Below are 23,304 nucleotides of genomic sequence, written 5' to 3' on the forward strand. Positions count from 1 at the left end.
CCTATGCAATTCAATAGAAAAACGTTGTTACAGGGACGTTATGGTTACAGGTAAAACCGAAAAACCGAAAAACCTCAGAAATTTGCCAGTTATGGTAAGCTAAGCAACCATAACTCGTGCCACCACCATGCACTGCTAAGACAGGGCATCAACGATGACATCAAAAAGGTCATTGATGAAATCACGTGTATTATAGACTGCTATCTACCCCATGGCCCATTTTAAGGCCGTAAAGACTGGTTTGGTGAATTTACCTTTTTGCACACAAGAACATATCCTTTTAAGAACATTGGGGTTCATTACAAGTTTGGCGGTACATGGTAAAAGTGGAGTAAAAGAATTACTACCACTTTTACCATATAGCCAAATTCCGGACCCCATCCTAATTCCACTGGTGGAATTACCACTGGCGGAATCACCACCAGTGCAATAACCACTGAGATCCAGAGGAATCAGTGCTGTGGCTAGCACCAGAACCAGAAATGGTAATTTCACTGATGTACAATTTGGAAAACAGCTGAATTACCACTGATAATCAACAGTAATTCAGCCAATAAGACAGTGCAGTTACCTTCACCAAAAAGGTGAAGGGAAATGTACACAGGTGATGGAAATCAAGCCACAGGTGCACCAAATCCACTTTGGAGGAGTGTATAAGGCCCACATCTTACCCAAACACACATCCAAGCAACATGCAGCCACAAGCAGACATTGATTATGGTATCCACAACCTGCTATTGTTCGTCCAGCTACAGCAGCATGCAAGACCACCAGCAGGGAAGGATATAGGCACCACAAAGGCCCATGAGATTTGAGTGGCAGAGGGTACCACGTGTCTGCCCATCCCCTTGGACACTGATGGAAAACCAATTAGTGACACCATCACAGATCTGTTCACCCTGACCGAGGATGATCTCAAGAGTGCCATTGCAATCAGAACTGCCAAACTCCGGTAAAGCTTGGGTCCATCCTACACTTCTGTGCCACAGTTGGATTCCAGCTCTTGAACTGTGAATTTCCATTTCCCGAAATTTAAAGCAGAGCCAAGGATGTCTTGAATGATGTGAGGGGTAATCAATTCTGCGTCAGCTAATGCACTTCTCAGAAGGTATGTACGTGCAATCATAGTGCACCAAAAGGCATTGCCCCATAGTACTCCAGAAACTACTGCACAATGCAGTTCCAATTGAATTTCAGCACACACTGACCCAGGTGAGTAGTGGATGCAAACATTTTAAATGTATCCTACCATTTTCAAGGTTTGCATGTATAATAAGTGTTTGAATTGAACACTCATATGGAAATAGTCTGTGGGGAATAATTCTATTGATATTTCATTTCATGTTTTTCCTTCTTGACACAATCTTCTTTGGTTTATACATTTTTAACTTTTGATTACTTTGTGAGATACTCAAATAGCTCTGAGCAATGGGAGCCTTACCAAACACACGTTCCCATTGTGTCTTTTAAAAACGATGTCATCTTTTTTGGTAAATTACCATGTCTGTCTTTATGTAGACCGCACAGATGGAAGTACAGACTATTACCATGGAGGAAACCACAGATACATCCAACATCCTAATGGTGAGACCAAGCGACTTGCACAAACTTATAATACCAACATACATTTTCTAACTTACAATGTTCTGACTATTTGCTTCGATTATAGGACCAGGATGCTATATCGACCACTATTCCAACAGCAACTTCACTCATCTGTCAAGTACATTTTTTAGAATAATCCTTCAGATACAACTACACAAAATATGTCTTTGTTCAAGTTCCACCTAAAACATATTGATTATTTGTATGTATAATGTTAACATGTAGACTTCTTTGTCAATACCAACCTTTTTTGTATTTGTTTTTATTGAGCATCTTCTTAAAGTATAACAAACCATCAGTGTTAGCATCAGCTCATAATGTTTTATTAAAGTACAAAACTAACCCCAATTCCCCCCTTTAAACTCCTCTCCACCCTGTTGGTGCAAACGGGTGACAAAAGTCAGTCTGCGGGGTGACTCGAGTCTCTTCCATTACGGTGATTGTGGTACAGGCTCCTTTTCTCTTCGGTGTAGGCCTCCAGGAAGGGGGCCCACTCCATATCCCTGCTCCTGCTGATGTCAGGGAGAACACCAGTTATATTCTCCATTTCATAGAGTTCCCTGGATTCCCGGGCCCATGTTGATTCCGTTGGGAGGGTATTGGCTTTCCAGTTTATCGTGATGCACGCCCTTACCGCCAACAACAGAACATGGGTCATATGGGGTACCCTTTTCTAATGATCCAATGATCCTCTTGTTGTTCTAGGCCGAATAAGGCCAGCCTGGGGTCACAGTCATGGGTCACAGTCATGGTGAATTCCATCTAATTTTCTAATCCAGGCTAAGACCTCCTTCCAGAATGCCCACCACATGTGCCATCAATCAGCTGGGGCGCTGCATCGTCTCCAACACAGGGGGCTTGTTTGCTCAAACATTTTAGAAAGCCATTTGGGGTTAAATTGCCCCCTGTGTAGCAGCTTTATTCCATGCAATTTATATTGTGCTGAGGTCAAGGTTTTATGTGCTGATAGGCATATTTGCGACCATAGACCGTCTGTGAGCATTGGGCCCATGTCTCTCTCCCATCTTGTTCTCATCCCCTGCATCTTCTTTCCTCTTGCATCTATGATGGTAGCATAAAGCCTTGAGATGAGGCCCTTGGTACGGACTGATTCACTTAGTATCATTTCCTAGGGGGTGAGTTCCCTCCTGAGGTTCCCTTTCCATTTGGGGGCTGTCAGTGATCCCTTTAATTGTAGAAATTTGAACACTTCTAGGGGGCCAATTTGTAGGCCTGCCTCCAGGTCTTGAATTGCTACACATCCATGTGGTTTTATCATTTGTCCCACCAGTCCTGCCTCATACCAACCCTGAAATTGCGTGAGATCATGGATGCTGTCTCTGATCGGGGGCGCCCATATGCAGCTCATGGGAGACGGCCAGGTGGTGAGCCCTTTCATTTCCACCTTGTTCCACCATAACCTCATGAGGGTCCCCATTGCAAAGCGGCCGATAGCCACTCTCTTGTGTCGCTGGTCTCATTTGGTAGATTTCAATGGCCACCCACTGGTTCTGCCTGTCTCTCCTCAGATGCAGCACTATGTCTCTAAACTGGGCTGTCCGGTAATATGTGTACATATATGGTAGTCTCAACCCTCCCTACACTTTTGGCTCAATCAAGGCACTGAATGCTATGCGCTGTTTTTTCCCTTCCCATAGAAATCTGAGGAGCGCTGCTTTTACCTCTGTGAAATGAGTCCTTGGGACGGCAATTGGGAGCATTTGGTATTGGTAGAGAAGTTTGGGGAGCACCACCATTTGTATGGCATTCAGCCAGCCCAGCCATGATGCTGTAAGTTTTGACCATCTCAAAACACAGAAGTACACTTGCACACCAGTATTCAAATAGCAATTCTATGTAAATATTCTAATACATAGGGTGTGTTTTAGTAGGATTCAAGGTGCAGGGGAGAAGGACTCAGCCTTGGTATCTGGGCCGGAATACAATAGAGAACAAAAAGAAATCCAAATTATGGAAAACTGCGTCCCCTGCACACTTTCTAGATGGCATAAAGCCTAGTTGAGTTAAACAAAGTTTTGAAAATCTCTAGTGATTCAAAATGTTGACAACAGTTCAAAAAGAAATTCAATAGATCATTTTGCTTTTTGAGAATACCAGGGTCTTCTCCTTTTTATTGATTTTTTTCTGTGATGGCCCAACGCGTTTCGAGATTCATATTCTCTTCATCAGGGGCTTAAACTTTCAACATAACTTTCACAAGCATCTATAAAGAACATATATAGAAAGGGAATTACATGTGTGTCATGCTAAATTCAAAAGAATGTTGTTATGACATGTTTTATTCAAATAAAAGATTTTTATCCAAATTCTGTTTTTTTCTTTTAAAAAAAACAAGTGAATTTTTAGCAAGAATAGTCAAGAAATAGACAACAAGTCCCTAGTGTCCTTGGATGTCTGATGATACTGGACTGTGAAATAATTTTGGTAATAGACACTTATTGGTATCAGGAAGAAGTTTTAGTATGGGCATGGTTGTGCTAAAAAATGGCGGTTTAAACACACTGTGTGACCAGTAACATAATACTCAAATTAGATGTGGTGTTTTTAGCAACTGCCTAATCTATGACCATTGTGGATATACACGATGTAAGCATTCTTGGAGAAACTCACACCTCTTCTAAAGGTCTGAAGAAGTGGCTCTCTTACAGGTGAGGGAAAGGGGTTCCCAAGTAGTTTCTTTACTGAAGTGACATCTGTACTGAATATTAGCTGATTCTTGTCTCCTAGGGGAGGATGTGCATATTAGAATCTGAGGAACTGGTTAAGAACATGGGCATAAAGAGGTAACCCCTGTATAGACTTACCAATTAGGAGTATTGAAATGGTCCAGTAGCGTAGATGCGGTCAGGAAGCGCTGCTTTCCGACCGCATCTACCGCAAGTGTGTTTATATATGTAAAAGTGGTCTGCATGACGTCACTCGCGCATGCGCAATGTCACTCGCGCATGCGCGTGTGGGGCCAAAGTTGATGACGTCACTCGCGGTTGCGCGCGCATAGTGACGGAAAGTAATACAAAATGTAGAGTGATGGAAAAATTGTAGTTTCTGTGGCCATAGGGTTGACATTTGTACAAGTAAATGGCTGTGCCACCATAAGTGACGTACATAATAACAACGTGGTTACTGTGCGTAAAAACGAGGACCTTGGCATACTGAGGTTGTAATATGATGTATTTTAGGATTTAAAGTAAAAGACCGAGATTCATTTAAAAAAATTCGATTTTTAGAAAAACCGGGAATAGATGTATTTGTAAGAAAATAAAAAGCGCCTGTTAGTGAAGAAGAGGCTAATATGGTCTAACTTGGCTTAATGCAAGAATGGACATTTTTGCAATTAAGGTCGGCTTCTGATGTTCGAGGTAGCTATAGAGCAATAGCGTTGTTATATATGTTAAAGGCATGGAGTCTAAAGCGTATTTTAACAACATAATAGAAGTATCTAACCACCATAATGTACAGTAAAAGCATGAAATACAAGGCATACTTTAGTAGCAAAGTAAAATATTAGTCATCTAACCCATGATCGTCGGGTGTACAATTGTGTCTAGATTTTTGATAATAGTATCCAACTACCATCATATGGTTTAGATTACTAACTATTTTCGATCATAAAAACATAAAGGAAACGAACAGGAGTTAAGAAATGGCACTTATGACTCTTAGATGTATGTCTACAGGAACGGTCCTAAGTAATATTCTTCATTTAGACCCAAAGGGGTCATCGCATCAAGTTTGTTTATCCAAAACAATTCCCTTTGTGCTAGCAGTTTGGGTAAGTTACCTCCCCGGCTGAGTGGGCGTATAACTTCCAGTATTGCTAATCTCATTTGGGAGACGTTATGTCTCATATCTCGAAAGTGTCTGAAGACCGGTGAATTAGTGTTTTTTGTCCTGATACAGGATTTGTGTTCCGTCCATCTATCTTTGGCTCTCTTGTTTGTCTTTCCAACATAATATTTACCACAGGGGCAGCGTATGGCATAGATAACAATTTTTTGTATCACATGTTGCAAAGTTCTTTAGAAAGATCTTTTTGCCTGTCTGTGGATGGCGGATATGGTCACCTTTGATCAGATTGTTACAGTGTTCACAGTGTAGACAGGCAAAGGTGCCAGCTTTTGGTTTGCTTAATGTCCTCTGTGATGTCGGTTTCACTCTTTCAGCTCTTATTAGTTGATCTCTGAATTTTTTTTCACGTTTATATGCCATCATTGGTGGATCTGGAAATAGATGTGAAAGAGTTTCATTGGATTTGATTAGTTCCCAATTTTTGTAGATTATTCTTTTTATTTGGAAACTCTGGCTTGAATATCTAAGCGTATGTATTAGATTTCTATTTTCCGTCTTTTGATGACCTTGTAGGAGAGTGTTTCTATCCTGAGCTTCAGTCCGAGTAATAGCTTTGTTGATTTTCCTCTCTTGCTTATTCTTGACTGTCTATCTGCGATTCAGGAATGGTATGTTTTCATCAATCTCTGCCTTAATGACAATAAGACTGAGATCCTCCTCATTGGGACCCCTGCTCCTGCATTCTGTCTTTCAACCCAGTCACCCACCTTAGGGCCTATACACGTATCTTCAGGTGAGGCAAAAAACCTTTGTGTCATCTTCCACACCACCCTCTCCTTCTCTCCTCATATCACTGATGTCTCTAGAAGTGCCACTGCCAGTTGCACGTCCTCAGAGGTATTCTTCCTTTTCTCACTTTCACCTTGAAGATCGCTGTCTCAAGAAGTCTAGTTATCTCTAGCCTTGACTATTTTTATTTTATTCCTTTATAGTGTGTTAGTAGATGACTAGCATATGTTTCACACTGACATAAATAAAAATCAATTATCAAATTTGTCATCACATTTTACATTTCCATCTAATCAACTTAAAATATACATATTAAAATACAATTCTTAATGCATGGGTTTTCCCCAATGCCTCAATCCTAGAGTCACTGTGTATTTTCTTCCGCTACTGTCGGTAATTTTTTGGCAATTAACTCCCATACGTGGAACGCCACGTGGTTTAAGATTGACGACTTGGCAGTGAACAGCTCACGCCAGAACTGGTCCAGATTGGGGTTACAGTGATTAGCATAAACTAGTTTGTATTCTGCCTCCAGTTCTTCGCATTGGGTTAGGAGGTGTCTAGTCATCTCGAGATGTCTGCTCCTCCTTTGTTCTCAAGGTATGCCCCTCCAAGCACCCGTATTTTACAGTACCTTAATGGTTTGTAGTCTTAATGACAAGATGAACCTAGTCATTCTTGGATATCGCTTCCTGGTTAGGTAGAGACATGGATTGCTTCTGTCGAAGGCCTGTTTGGCATATTCTCTGAATTTGCTCAGGGTTCCAGGGTGGGTTCATGTGGAATCTATGTCTTAGGACCTAGCCTTTTCAGGAATTTTGGCCAGATTATAATCTAACCAAGTCTTTGGTATTTGCGTTAGGTCTATTTTGTGCAGATAGCTTGTACTTCAAGTCCCAAGCTCACTAAACCATTTATGGATTCATATCTCCTTGCTTGCTGGGTGTTAAGCGCCAGTAGACTGTCAGGCCCTGCTAAGTCTAACTTTATCTTGGCCCAGAAGTTACATGAGGCGCATGCCTATAGAGGCAAGGCCCAATTCCAGTCTAATGGCCTGCACGGGGTTGCCGGTGGGGGAGACTCAACATCGAACGCAAGATCTTGCCTTCTAACTTCTTGATAGGCGCAACCCATTTCCAAGGGAAGGCTTATAGAGGTTAGATGATTGTTGGGATTATTGATGTTTTATAGGCTAGGAGTGTGGCTTCTATGTTCCTTCCGCCTTGTCTGTCAATGGTTGTCTTTTAAGCTAGCCATTTCCACCATACATTTTTGGTTGCAGCCTCTAAAATTGAGGTTGCCATGGATTTAGTTGTGATGTTAATTCCCAGGTATCGATAGCTACTGGTGGTATCGATTCTTTCTCCTCCCAACCAGCAGTTTTTGTTCTTTCTGGCGGTGATGGAATTTCCAAATATCATGATCTTAGTTTTACTGATGTTGGGCTTCAGAGACAATTCTTGTGAGAATGAATTTAGTGTCGCCAGAGAGTTTTGTAGTCCGACTTTAGTTCTATCAAGAATCACTATGTCGTCAGCATATGCAATACACTTCAATCCCTTGTTGCCATATTGAGGTGGAGTGTTGTGGACTGCCCCCAGTCTTCTCTCCAACATGGAAAGGTATAGGTTGAAGAACAAAGGGGTCAGTGCACATCCTTGTTTCAGCCCCCTCTGGGTCGGGATACTTTCTGAGAGGGCCCCTTTCTGGGACAACCTAATTCTCACCGTTGTGTCACCGTAGAGGGCTTTTATGAAATATAGCAAGGAAGGCTCTATTTCCCACTTTTCGAGCATGGACCATAGTTTGTCCCAGTTTACGCTGTCAAATGTGGCTGTGTAGTCCACGAAACATGCATACAGTGCCATCCCAGGTTTCACATCCAGATCGGATATCAGGGTCAACAGGGTCCAGATGGGATGAGATGTTGAACAACACTTTCTGAACCCCGTTTCATGGTATGTTAAGATGCCCTTTTCTGTGGTCCAAGCCGTAAGTAGTTCTAGCAGGATGTTGGCAAATACCTTGCTGCTGCAATCTAGCATAGCTAGAAGGCGATAATTTTCAGGCCTGTCCCTGTCGCCTTTTTTGAACACTGGGATTAGGATGGCCTCTTTACATGTGTCCGTAATCACCCCAGATTTACAGATCTGTTTGAACAGTTGTCTTAGAATACTGGCCCATAGTTCCGGGTCACTTTTCAGAATCATATTGTTTAACCCGTCGGGGCCCGTGGCGCTTGAGGATTTTAGTTTCTTGATTCTTGTCACTAGGTCTGTTATTTTCACCATCTCCCAGACTTTTGAATTTTTTTGCTTTAGAGGTGTCAGGTCTGACCTTCTGGGCCATCAAAGGAACCTTTGATGAACTCTATCCAGTTGGCTTCAGTTACAGTTAACGTTTCTTTTTGTACCCCTATGGTTTGCTGGGCTTTTCCTATCCAGTACCAACATTTCTTAGAATCACTCGTTCTTATTAATTTATTCAGGTACTTCCACCCTCCATCCTTGATGGATTCTCTATGATTACGAAGCGATGAATTGTAGTTGTTCCTTATAGTTTTTATCAGCTCTTTTAGGGCAGTAGGGTGGGCTCCAAACTTTCCGCCCAGCTTTCTGATAGCCAAATTCTTTTCTTTCTTTTTTTTGCTATAACAGGATCAAAATACTGACCAGGACTGCATATTTTATTGTACGCCCCTTTCTTTAGTGCTGCAGTCTCTGCTTCTACCCGGTCATGTATTTCAGTAATGATGTCTTGTCATTTCTCCCCTTCTCATTGCTTCAAGTCATACCATAGTAGTGTATTCTATCTAAGTGTGGTCTTTCGGGATCAATGTACATGATTTCCCCCTGGGTTGATGGACACGCTCACTCTCATGTGAGTTTTGGGACTGCAGGTGTAATCATGAAGTTTGCAGTTTAGCATTACATGGTCACTGGCCTTAGTGTCTATCAGATCCAATTTCACCAAGTTCAGACTCTCTTGTTTGTTTACAAATATAAAATCAATCCTGGAAGAAATGATGCCATTAGTCCATGTCGTATCTTTTACACTATTTCCTGTATGAATAGGTGAAAGATCGAATTTGGCCATTGTTCATAACCAAGCTTTAGCTCTCTGAAAGCCCTTCAATCTGTGGTTAATAGCGCCTTCCTGCTTACCCCAGGGGATTGCCTTTTCCGTGGGTCCACAGTCAGCGTTAAAGTCCCCGGTAATTATCACTAATCCGTCTTTATTAGTGGTTAAACATGCTCGCAAGGTTGTGACCAGTGTGACGTTTATCTCTGAGGTCTTGTCTCCTCCAGGAGGGTCATATAAGGTAGTAATCAGGATAGGAGGGGAGTTCTTGTTAGGATTAATTATGTTGGCAGCTAGGAAATTCAGATTTTGTGGTCCTTCCAGATATTCCTCTAGATCGAGCCAAGTTTTGGCTCCTATACAGAGGCCCCCTTTTGGTCGTCCTGAGCTCAGTCGAGCAGCCAAGTTGTGTATTATCGTATATCCATCCATTACCTAAGGCTCACAGAGGCAGGTTTCTTGCAAAGAGGGGCCGGACATTTGGTTCAATAGTGACAATGTCTCAAAATTTCTTAGGAAGGACCCATGGCCTCTAGAGTTCCATGATGTTAGGGTCATTCCTTGGAAGAGGCCTTGTGATTTCTTTTGTCACTCTGCTGTGGGCTGGATCTCTTCCTATTTGCCCTCCAGTCTTCTGTCCTTGATGGCCGTTGCCCATTTGTCAGTGTGCTTCTTGTTTGTCGCCTGTGTGTTTAATTGGCGCTCGGCCGGGAAGAAGAACAGAGTTTCAAATCCCAGTTGGTTTAGTGTCTCTTGATTTTGGCATATCGTATCCACCACCATCGATGAAGTACATGACATTATCACCCAGTTCTCAGTAGAATTTATATCTGGGAGCTCGATTTTTGTGATGTCTTTGGTGGATATCAATTCTAGATCAGGAACCATATAGAGGAGTTCCAGCAACCACTTCCCATTCAGGAATGGGCTGTTTGCAGTAGGATTTCTTTCCACCAACTTCAGATGTAGTAAGTCCTTACACCAGAGAGGATCTTTTATTTTATTATTTTTAGATGAGGTTCTTGCTTTGAGCTGGTTTATTCTCCCTTCCCAGGTGGCACTTGACTCCGGGAGTTCAATTTCTGATATGCCTGCCCCAACAACTGGTGAATATTTCTGTTCCATCAGCTTTGCATTTTCCTCAGCTTGCAATGTTATGCCTGGTTTCTTTTGCATTTGCAGCAAACTACTTCATTTTGGAACCCGAGGTCAAGCATCTTCATCTGCTGCGTGGGACTTTCATCCCCCTTGTTCACCCTAATAGGCGATTTCACCGGGGGTAGTTTGTGGATTGTGTATCCAATCATACAGTGGGGCCGTTGTTTGTATTTGTTTAGGGTCTTTGTCTTGAGACATGTTTGTCGCCTTTTTATTAATGTTTGGCTTTATTGGGCTCTTTTGCTTTAAATGGGGGGCTTTGTCTCCCTTCTCTAGGATCTTCTTCTGTATTTTTGCTAGCTGTTTTCCCGGGCCTATTGTTGATGTGATCCTTCAATATTTTCTTGGAGGAGAGTCAGGTACATTCATTATCGATATTTCAGCACAAAGAGCTTCTAGCATCCCGCTGTCCGTCTCTGCCATTACAAAAGCCTGATCTGCGGGTAGGTCTAGGGGTCTGGGAGATGAGGTAGAGATTTCGGGGGGGGACAGGCACCTGCTTAATCCCTCCCGACCATATCGGGTCGACCCAGCTTTTTAATAGGTGGGAGATTTCTACCATATCCTCCTTCACTGTTTTTTGATGTATTGCCATTTTTGCACATAGTTGGAATAGGGCTTCTAGCCTAGCCTCCAGTGCCTCAATTGCCCTAGGCCAATCTGGGGGGAGCACTTCTCCTATCCAGTTATTTCCCCCATCAGGTTTTTCTTTGCATGCCATGCTGGCCTCTCCAGGTTTTTCTGTGCACACCATGCTGGCCTCTTCATCTTCTGATTCTGGCTGGACTATTGCAAAAGCCTCTTTCTAAATCTTCCTCCGTCTACTCTTCACCCTCTGCAACTTATCCAGAAGCGGACTGTAAGGCTTGTCCTTGGCCCCAAGCCAATGGATCATATCTCTCCAGTCATGAAATCTCTCCACTGGCTCCTGTTTGCTGCCAGGATTAAGTTTGAGACCTTCTGCATTGTCCACAAGGCTTTCTGGGGCCGGGGACCACACTACATCCAACTCTCCTTCTTAAGCACTTTCTTTCTCGAGCAATCTGCTCATCCACCTCCAACTCTCTGGGAGTCAGAAACTTCTCCAGGCAGGGATTGGGGGTGGTGGAGTGATCTCTCTCTCCGGCTTGTGCCTCCCTCTGGAATAGCCTCCCTGCCTCTCTTAAACTTGAGCAGGAACACCTGAGGATCTGGAAGCAACTGAACACCTTCCTTTATGCTTTTGCTTTCTCTCCCTCTCCCCCTGCTGATGTTCTAGTTCTGCTGCTCTAACTGATTACTTGGCCACCCTCTGAACCTTATTGGGACCATGCTCCCTCATGATCCATAACCCCATGCACTGCCTCCGGGCACACCGCGCACTGTGGACTGTATCTTCAACCCTACGGTCCCTGTCTACTTGCACTTACTTAGAGCCGGCCACCCCAGCAGCACTTATTCAAGCTTGCTTCAATCCCACTGGCACTTGCATGATCTGAATGACACAAGGCCTCGTAAGATTGTTTGTTCTGTTCCACTTTGTCTTCCCCTTCCTTGTCTTTTTACGCCTAGATACATCTGTGTACAGGCGCGTCATGAATGACTTATCATTGTTGTTTTCTTCCCTGTCCCCCACCCTTTGTTGGTCTTGTGGTGACTTGAAACACCATTTATTAATGTAGGCACTTCACAAATAACCAATAAATAAATCAATAAGGTAAATGTAGTCTGTAAACGCTGGAAATTATTAACCATGATAAGTGGCTGTAGATTGCAATAGAACAAAGGTGTATGTGCCACAGTATTACCCAGCAATCAAATAACAGGTAAAGTTATATATATTGCCAATGTGCATTATGAACATACACCTGTGGCCTTTGCACATTTACATCTTTGTGGAGGCCCACATCTAGAGGACAACCAGGCACACCTGCATCAATGCAGAAATCCATATGATTGCAGGAATATATCTACACAAAAGCGAGCAGTTCTCTATGGACTTCTGCCTCCTTCTTGAAGACTTTGATCCTGATGTCCTGGCTCTCACCGAGACGTGGTTCAATGCCAGCTCTGTCACTGCTTTTGACTCCCTCCTCAATGATGTGTACAAGATCATCTCCAAGCCTTGGGCCAACCGATCTGGTGGTGGAGTAGCCATGATCTCCCCTGTGTTGGTCCCTAACTCTCTCATACCCATGCTATTCCTCCATTTTAAGTCTTGTCTGCAAGCTGGTTGTCTCTCTGACTCTCTCTCATCATTGCCACTATGTGCATACCAGGCCACTGTCTGTCTTCCTTTCTGAATGGGATGACTGCACACCCTCTCCTGTGACTTCTGCCACCAAACTACTCCTTGTTCACTTCAGAATACAACTTGACCCCCATTGTTTGTGCCTCTACACTCTTCCGTAATCCCAGTACCTCTCTCTCTCTCACTATTATTCCTTCAGGACCAATCCGTTCTGCTGGACAAACTCTGTTGCATGTGTGGTTGCTTCAAGGATCAAATTCAAGACCCTTTGCATCATCCACAAGGCAGTCTGGGGTGTGGGAACACACTACCTGCAGCTCTCTCTCTGATAAACTGCTCTCCTTCATGATACCTTCAATCCTCTTGCACCAACTGGGCAAACACTTCAAGCAGAGAGCTGAGGGCAGATCACTATGCTGTATAGGGAAACCATGCCTGTGCGCACTGTGCCTCAGGTCATCTTTGAAAGAAAATGTTAATATAGTGGGAACACGCGCGTTGTTACTGTTAACATGGAAGTAAACATTTTAATAGGTGGTTTACTTTAAATATTTTGTTGTTTTTCAGTACACTGATCTCCACTAATACTGTACATTTTTGTGGCATGTTACCAAATACTAAACTGACTAGGGCACACTATGAATGCTAGATGAAGGGTCCCATTATTATGTGTCCTTCAATACACAACACTAAGAATTTGAAGGACCAAAACCACAATGAAATGATAAGATTCACTACCTTGAAAGCTTTCGGCGTAAAGTAATTTATTATTTCAGAAAACTGTCTTTTCAAGTGGTTGGTCCTCCGCCATATCGAAGAATTGAATCTCAAAACACAATGTAAGCAATATTTTAGATAATATGTATGCAAGTGTGGGTGGAAAGTGTGCTGTCTGCTACATGCTGTGCATTGTGATGGATGAATGTTCAATTTGACGCAAAGAATGGACATTGTACGTGGTAATTGTAACTTAAATGTATAGCTAACATAATGATGTACTGTGTGTTTTGAATTACAATGTGGGTAGTGAAATGTTTTTGCATTCCCGATTTTACATATTTATATGATCCTGATGTGTACATGTTATCGGTATAGCCTACCAGCCAACAGCTTCTTCAACAGTATTTGGACAATAATCATCAACAACGCATATGTGATAATGGTCATCTGGGACAATTGCCAGACAGCAATCTGTCCTTTCGCAGTTGTAGTAACAAGGAACAACGTAGCAGACAATAGGTTCTTGAAATGTGCGGATGTGAAAGTGTTGAATTTACACCAAAAATTTGAATGATGTGAAGTTTGCTAGCTATGAGCTGTGTTCGAAAAAGTTAACCAAGTTTTTTGTGGACTTAATTAACTATTTTCAGCGTTGTGTCAAAATGAAAACCCCTTGTTACGCTCCGGGCTATTGCTTTTTTCGTCAAAATAAAATGTTTCTATCATTTTTGTAAAAAGAAACACATGTTTTGCGTTTGTTGTGGATGTGTGTGTTTAAGTTCCTGGTTCTGCGTTAGATAACGTTATGACGTTGGTGATGACAGGGTACGTTCTGCTGTGCTGACCACTAATGTCATTGAAATAGGTGGAGCTTATCCTGAGCGTCTAGTGATGTCAGCATTTGGGGTGGGTGAACCAAATCAGTGCAGCGAGGGCAGAGCTGAACAAGTCAACTTTTCAAAAAGAAATTCAAACAAATTGTCAACATTTCATACACATATACATATTAAAATGACCAAAGTTAAAAAAAAAAGTAGCAACATGTTAAAACAAGAGATATCAAATTAAAGGACAAGGTTACAAGCAATTTTTTCCATCCTAAACAATCAATTAATCTTTCAGCTTTACAAGTTAGTCATATGTTTGCATTACAACTTGATATCAGATGGAAGAATTGCGTCTAAATAATGTACTATGGCTTTTATGACAGAAAACTTCATATTGGAGATTAGTAAACTCCATATCTCCTTCTCATCTGCTTCATAATTCAGGTTTAACAGTTTAGCGAAAAATGTTACTTGTGGTCCCATTAATTTGTCACAGGATACTACCAGATGCTGGAGTGTCTCCCTTTCATGTGGAAGTTCACAATAGCGACAAAAGTTCATATTGTCTGGAATCATTTTACGCCTAGCAAGGACCTCTCTTGTTAGGTAAAGATTCAACCTGACTCATAAAAATGTATTCTGTATGTTGGAAGATGGACATTTCAATAAGTAACCTGCCAATTGACCCAGATGTTTATTACCAAAGTTCTGCGGATTAAAGTCCATGTATTTTAAACAGGATTCTCTATTTTTTATCCATTCCCATCTATAGAACTAGATTTTAGCACGTAATGGGTTTTCTAACAAAAGTGTGACCTTTATATCTGCTTCGGCCATAGTGTCCACTACACAAGATGGCCATGCCAAAGGGAAATCATGCATTGATGAAGACAGCTGATGTCCAACGGTACTCAAAATATTGTTATTTTCTAAGCCCAACAAACACTTGCAGAAAAATCAACACATTCGCCACTTAACTCTACAAGCCACTGATTCAAGCCTAGTTCGAATCGCAAGATTGGTAAAGGTGTGCAATTCGGGAGATGTAATATCGATTTCCAAAAACGTGCTTCCAACTTATTCCACATTTCCTCACTGGTGTAAAGTTTTGACTCAACACCATATATTAATACTGGGATGACTTCTTGTTCATAGAAATGTAGGATATGTTTCAGGGTGAATTTCCCATATTTATAAATGAGTATTCTGGCCTGAGAAATCAGAATGGATAGTTTAGACTGTAAGTTGATCAAGTAGAGGGTATCCCTAACAGTGTTCTGTATAGTGAGGCCTAGATATGTATATTCGAGTACTTGTTTCAAAGGTACATTTCCAATGGACCAAATGCAATTTTTAAGTCTGCTTTTCGATTGGTTTTTACATACGAGAATTTGTGATTTGTCCAGATTCACAATGAGATGGTTAGCTTCAACGTAACTAGCTAAAGCAGACAGAAGATTTTGAAGACCGCTGGGGGTTTGTGAGATCAAGACCAGATCATCAGCGTACAGTAGCCATGCTATGCGCTGACCCCCCAATTCAGGAGCATCAGAGAGAACTTGGAGGAAAGATTGTCCCATGTCTAAGATAAATAAATTAAACAATATTGATGCCATTATGCAGCCTTGCTTAAGACCAACATAGGTACCAAAAGACGATGACAACAGACCCTCCAAGGTTAATCTCACCTGCATGGATGTATTTGTATGCAACTGAATTAATAGTGCTAGCAGAGAGGATGGGCAGCCAAAAGATGCTAGTTTTTGAAATAACAGTTCACGATTGATAGAGTCAAAGGCAGACTGGAAATCGATAAATGCAAAATACAGAGCTTGTTTCCGGGCTGCATACTGCGCTTTAAGCATATTGATGGTAATAATGTTGGGTATAGTACCTAGGCCGCTTACAAAACCAGATTTAAAAGGGTCTCTTTTGTGATGTTTCTGTGACCAAAAGTTCATATCTCTTAATAGTAGTCGGCAAAAGATTTTCCCCGGAACATCTAGCAAGGAGATGGGTCTGTAGCTGGCCGGGTTGACCCGCTCTCCTTTCTTGTAAATTGGAATGGTTATAGAACGTTTCCAAGACTCCGGTATTTTTTGAGAAGAGATAATATTCATGAACATCATGTACAATATATTTGTCCAAATGACCGGATATTGTTTCAATATTAAGTTTGACAGGCCATCCGGACCAGGGGCCCTAGAATGTCTGGCTTTGTTGATGTAGTGTAAAATATTATCTTTATCAAACTTGATATTGAAATTGGATTGAGACATAGTACTGAGTAATTGACATTTGTCCATTGGTTCTGCATATAAATTAGAGTAGTACTGAACCCACTTCTCTTCAGTCACATTGTTAGCCTGAACTGCAACTTGATGACCTGCAGTTGCTTGATTTATGATTTTCCATGATTCTGCCGAGTTTTTAGTAGATAGCAATTTCAGCACATTGCTGCCGTCAGCTTGATATAATTTGGCCTGCCTACCCCTTATCCAATTTCTATATCTAGTTTTGATATGAGTGAGGGCCGTAGCTCGTTTGCCACCAGGCAGTTTAAAGGCCTCTCTCTTTTCTGCCTTAACCAATGCTTTCTTGCTTTTAACTTCGTGATCAAAAACATGGAAAAAAGGAGTTTGTCTTTGCTTGTGGCAAATGGAGGCTGGTTGGAATCACAGCATGAGTTCATGATAGATAACCGTTGCATCTTGATTTTCAATAAATTCACACTTCAGCTGAGCATCATAACATATCTTAAACGCTTCCAAGGAAGTCTCTGTCCAAATTAGCCTATTCCTTGAAGAGTTTACGCTTATCAAACCCTTCATATATTGGATTGCTGTATATTATTATTGCATTTTGAGGTCCAGGTCGCGTTAAGCATGTTATGATCGCTCGCATCACTGTGTATTACTTCAAAAGATTTTATTTTATTCAGCATGCTTGAATTGACATACATGTAATCAATGATTCCCTCGCTAATGGTACGATGCCATGTCGCCTTAAGAGGTATATCAGAGGGGAAGGAACCATTTAGCATGAAAAGGCTTCTGAACTCTATAGAACTTGTTCATTTAACAAGACGGGCCGATTCCGATTTTCGATTTGGCTCAAGACAATGTAGGTTCAAATCACCGGCTAAAACGATGGAATATACATTACCATTAAGACTTATCAGATCCAAAGCCTTGTTCAATGAGTCCATAAACCTATCATCTGTAATGCCCATCGGGTTCCAATAGATGTTAATAAGGGCACATTGGAGGTTATTGCTGATGAGACTGACCATATGAATAAATGGATTTGGTGAATACCATGGGCTAAGTTTCAATGAGAGACTCTGTTTGACAGCTATTAGCAAACCAGATACAGGCCGCCCAAGATTACCCTTAATCGCTGGAGTCAGGAGAATGTCATAGTCATTCCACGATTGGAGCATAGGAGAGCCACAATTCTTGAATTAATATCATATTGTGGTCTAGCAAGGTGATATCCTGATTGTTCATTAAATGCTTATGCCCTCTGGAATTCCAGCTGATCAAGGAGAGAGTAATTTCATGACTATCCAGCTGCTAACGTTGTGTGCATTTCGTATTGCAATTGCAAACATGTGAACAATTATTATGTTGTTTGTTTTGTTGTAATTGGGGAATTTGCTTCACAATGTCAGTGGAGGTAAACTCAGGAGAACCTGGTTGAACCTGTATGATGAAACCAAGGCTAAACAACTGTGACCTAACTGCCCAGATGGTATTAACCACAACCCTCGAGTTTATCCATAGTGTTACTGAAGACCAATTCGACGGGTCCATGAATTCTGCTTGAACAATGTCAATCGTGTCAATGTCATCGAGCTCTGGAATTTTTCTAAAGATGGATAGTACAGAGGCTCGGTTCAAATTATACTGAGGTGCTGGGGAGGGGCAACAGCTCATCAATAATGAGTGAACTGCCGGCCGCTTAGTACTAGATGTTGGAATTTATTTTTTTCATCAAATTAGAAGGGTCATTGAAGTTTTTATTCTCAGTGACCCTGGTCCCAGACTGGAGACCACTTGTGGAATTGCGAGTGTCAAGCAACTTCAATAAAGTAGATTTAACCATCTCTTCTATATCAACAGATGACAAAGTCAGAGTTACTGGCTCAGTGCTCTTGTTGTGACAATGCAACTGTGTTGATGTTTTTTTCTGTTGGGTGTTATCATGAAGTTGGGATTGAACAGTTAACACTTTTTTTACAACAGATGAAACAGGTTCACTCAAAACTGCTTTTGCAGCAGGACAATGTGTTTTAAAAGTTGGAGCTATGTGATCATTTGACACCAAATTCAGGTTCTTAAATGCAGGTTTAGTAGCCATATAATCATCCACTGCTTGCCTTATTTCTCTGCGCCGAGCGGTTTGGTCCTGGTCTACCAATGGAGGTGAAGGTATTGACGATTGTACTTCGCACTTTTTATTCTCACAACTTTCAGAGGCTGCTGTTACAGCGGCATTCACCAAGGAGTTCAATGGACTATAGGAATTTTCAACAGTGCTCTTTTCCAGCAAGACTGTGGCCTTCTTCATCTGGGATTGTAGCAGGTATTTTTTGGCTATGGCCTTAGAGGCAGTATTAGTTGCTGTTGGGGGTAATGAGATATTTTTAACAAATTATTTAATTTGTGATGTTCTCTTGGCCAAGGATCTAATGTTTTTGGTTTTCGTATTCAAATCATCCTTTTTGATCCCTTTCTTGTCAGGTAAATCGAATACATTTGCACCTGTGCCATCAAATAAGGCATAATTTGATTTTTTTGTGGATCTACCATGACTTTGTTTGTAACGCCTTCCAAGTCAATGATACGGTTCAAGATATGAGGAATATTATGGAAATTCTGTATAGGTTCATCTGTCTAAATGTATGTTTGAGAGTTTACCGATTTATACAAGCAAGGCAGCTTAAACGTGCCCCCTAGTATTTCAAGTGTGTTTGTGGTAGACCATTGCCAAGATAGGGTCTGATTAAGTTGTTGGGAGTGAACATCCGCCTTGTTAGCAAGGGCTTCAAACAATTTAGCCAAAGAAAGAATTGCTGTGTTCATAGAAGTTAAAGCAATACCAGTTAAACTTCTAGAATTTTCAACCGATTCAGCCGATGAAAATTGATTTACCCCAGATTTTCGTGGGGTTGGAGCAATGAAAGATATATTTTCAACTGAATTTACTTCAATAACATTAGTGAACAGAACCAGTGATTTAGAAAGGTTTTCAGATGTAGTATTTGCGGTGAAACAAGACGCATTTGTATCCAAGTCAATTACCGCCATATCACCATTGCTGGTTATTTTAGACAGTTTTGAATTAGATACATCAACATCAGATGAAACAGACAAAACAGGCAGGGCAGCACCTGTTAAAACATTATTCAGCAAAATACTGTCTGTTAAAGACACATTTTCTTTAGCGAAGGTTACCATAGGGGCAACCTCTAACATATGCATCACTGCCCAACCGTCGTTGGGGCCACTCTTGTGTCCTGTTTGAGAGATTGACATCGAGGAATATCATTTTGCGGCTTATCTTTGGAGACAACTGATTTATCTGAAAGGCAGTTCGCCACAACCGCTAGATTATTGTGTTGCAAGGCATTGGAATCCGGGTGGATTACATCCCGACAAAATGGGCGAATGTCCATGCCCAGTAAAATTTCAGCCTTAGATATTAATTTGGGTTTAAATGTGCCCAAACGCGGTGTGGAGCTCAACCGGGATCTTTTGGAGGGTCCATGAGGCGAGTTAGAGGCAAAACTTTCACCATTGGAGCAGTGAACAGCAGTCACAACGGGCATGCCCGTTTTCAAAGTTGAAATGCCCCTTTTCATCGCGTTCTCAGTACACAAAACACTAGTACCCAATTATAGAGCAGGTAAAAATAAAAAATAGTACAAATTAAACGCTAAACCGTGACAAGCGCGGCAAAGCGGGTAAGCAGGACTTTCACTGGGCTTCCACGGGTGCACGCGCGCGGTGCGTGCGTTACCACTGTTTTATAGTCACGCCCAAAAGCTGTTGTATGCAAAGCCTAAACAAAATAAAGAGAATGCTGTAAATATGTGTGCTGGTAAAAGTCAGTTTATAAGCACTTTCCTGTGAGGTCTTCACCTTGTGGGTCTTGAAGTTCCTTCTGTATAGCACAATGCAGAAGCGCCGTAATTGGAATCCAAAATGCGAGGATAAAAACGAAAGTCAGCGGGCAAGCAGGACTTTCACGGGGCTTCCACGGGTGCGCACGCGTGGTGTTCACGCTACCACTGTTTTATAGTCACGCCCAAAAGCTGTTGTTTGCAAAGCCTTGTGGGTCTTGAAGTTCCTTCTGTATAGCACAATGCAGAAGCGCCGTAATTGGAATACAAAATGCGAGGAGCAAAACGAAAGTCAGCTGGTAAGCAGGACTTTCACAGGGCTTCCACGGGTGCGCGCCTTTTACTTTTTGTTCCACCTCTGAAAACTTTTTTTGTAATCCTACCCCAATCCCCTCTCCAAAAAACAAGCAAATAAACAAATGTAAAAAAATGGCCTTTCCCAGTTTCATATCGTTCATTTGTTATTGTGGTTTATCGTCCCAGTTCTTGTTCTGTGTTGGTGCTGTGTTTTGGTTCACTGGCAGGTGATGACTTTTGGACCTCTAGTGGATGTCCGCATGGAGTTGTGGGCAGTAGAGGAGCAGGAAGATATGTTCCTTATGTAGGGGGAGGGAGAGGCCATAGCAAGTACCCTGCAAGTGGGTTATGGGCTGTCCCTGTGAGTCTGGGTGAGTGTCATTGAGGGGGAAATCTTCTCTACCGAACAGGGAGATAATGCTTTTGAGGATAAGGGAAAGGGCTATGAGGAGGGCATCCAGGGGAGGATAACCTTATAAGGTGCTGCAGCAGGCCAGAATGGGAGGTGATCTTCTGGGCCACAGCAACCATTTCTTTCACAAACTCACAATTGCGCCACAAGGCGATGGACATGTGCAAAGCTGGTGACATGCATTGTTTTGCTGATTCATAAAATAGAAATGACATTTGAATTGATGTTGCAACATAGTCCAATGCAAACCTCAAGGCCTAATCTGCTGTGCCACCACCTACTCCACCTTCTCCTTGATTTTAACTCCCCTGTAGCTCCTGCCTTGCAACCTTTCCATATGCAAAGTGACCTGGTGCTGAACCGTAGACACACACATGCCCACTGGTGTTCATGTCTATGGTGAAGAGGACTTTTGATTGAAACGACTGTTATATTTCGTGCCCCACTGTAGCCAACGCAGTAACCCTGGTGTACGATACCTCTACTGCTCTGCAAGAGAAAAAAACATTGGCTCCGAATTTGCCATCGGTGTTCAGTTTTCCCACAACATGACGGAGTCCAGGGTTTTCCACAAAATAAGGTATCTGAGAATGAGGAGCTGGCTGTTGGGGAGTTTAGGTTATGCAATTTAAAAACCTGCTACATGGATAATGACACAGGCATTCCAAGTACACTAGCTATGGACATGGCGTGACCATAAGTGGATACGTTTAATGCTCTAACAAGGGACTGAATTCCAAAAGGCATGTGACAGAAAAAGTTAGCCAGTTATGATTGGAGAGCAAATGTAAGGCTGGAGACCAAAAGAGGTATAACATGCACTCAGAGGAATCCCCAGGGTACATGGTCCTTGCAGGTGAGCAATACGTTATTCCATTTTGCTATGTTCCTTGAAACCAAACATCTAGCGAAAAGCATTGTTAATGTCAACCCGTGACAGTTTCGCTCTAAAGCATGCAGTTTTCAGTGGGTAACTTGTATAATGATCGAGATGCTTTGCACATATGTAATGCGCATTCTTGGCAGCTATCGCACTTACATATACGTTTTTCTAAAGCCAGTCTGACTATCAAGAATGAATGCATAAATGTTCCCGTGCATCATTAAAGCGTGTATCCAGCAGCGCAAGAGCGCATTGTCATCTAATTTTCAAACGGTGTAAATAAAGGATGATTAGCACAAGCCAAACAGTCTTACACAGCCCTGTTGCATGACCACTAACAAGCCAGAAAATATGCAACCCAGGCTCCTGGGACTTGCAAATGAAACCACATGCATCCGACGCTTTGGAGCTAGTGACAAATGATGCCTGACAATGGCACCCTAAGGTTCCTATTCTCTTTAACTTGCGCCTGGACAGTTTAGGTCTTTAGCTGTTGCTTGGCATGTTGATGGCAAGTGCCCCAATTAAAAGCACCCCCTACTGGAAGCACTAAACTCTCTGTTTTCTTCAGTAAAGACATACATACTTGTCTGATCCTACAGATTTACTATTCCAATTTCCATGTAGGGCTGGGGGGGGGATTCAGAATGAGAGTAAATATGTTAACCAATTGTGCAGTTCTGAGCAGTTCTGAGCAACACAAAAAACGCGGGGGTGGGTTTTCTGTCTTTAGTGCTTTTAGCAAGAGGACATTACTCCAGATGTATATGATATTACTGATAATAGTGCCTAGAATCAACTTGGGTTGAATACTAGGTTGCTGGTTATAGATAATAAGATAGCTCAGCGGTTGAGTGCTTACTACTGCGATCTGTGTTTGATCTGCAGGTCAATGTTTAAATCCCATTAAGGACAATTCAGCCTTGTATTCTTCTGAAGATGATAAATGAGTTCCAACTTTGCTTGGATGATATTTTATGTAAATATGTTCCATATGAAGTGCTTTGGAAAAAGCATAATATGAATAACACAATCAATATCAGGTGCCTTACAAGCAAAACATAGGTAAGGGAGGCAAGGCCACTAAGAAATGATAGTTAGTAGAAGGAAATGCTTTTCGTTTTTATTAGTGGGGATGTTGGAAGGGAGGGTCTTCTTGATGGAAAGCGTTAGCTGGTAGGACATCATTGTCCAGATATGGCAATGGCATTTGGGAAAAGGTTGTCAGCCGTAGGCCCTCATTTAGAAGTCGGGGCTAATGAAAGCATGTCTTGTATGTGTTTACAACCACTTCAGAGCTCATTTTGTTTAATACATAAACTGCCCAGAGGGGAGTGCTAATGTTTGCACTTACATGTCCCCTCG

Source organism: Ambystoma mexicanum, chromosome 11 (assembly GCF_040938575.1).
Source record: "Ambystoma mexicanum isolate Mex_15411 chromosome 11, UKY_AmexF1_1, whole genome shotgun sequence".
In the NCBI taxonomy this organism is placed as follows: domain Eukaryota; kingdom Metazoa; phylum Chordata; class Amphibia; order Caudata; family Ambystomatidae; genus Ambystoma; species Ambystoma mexicanum.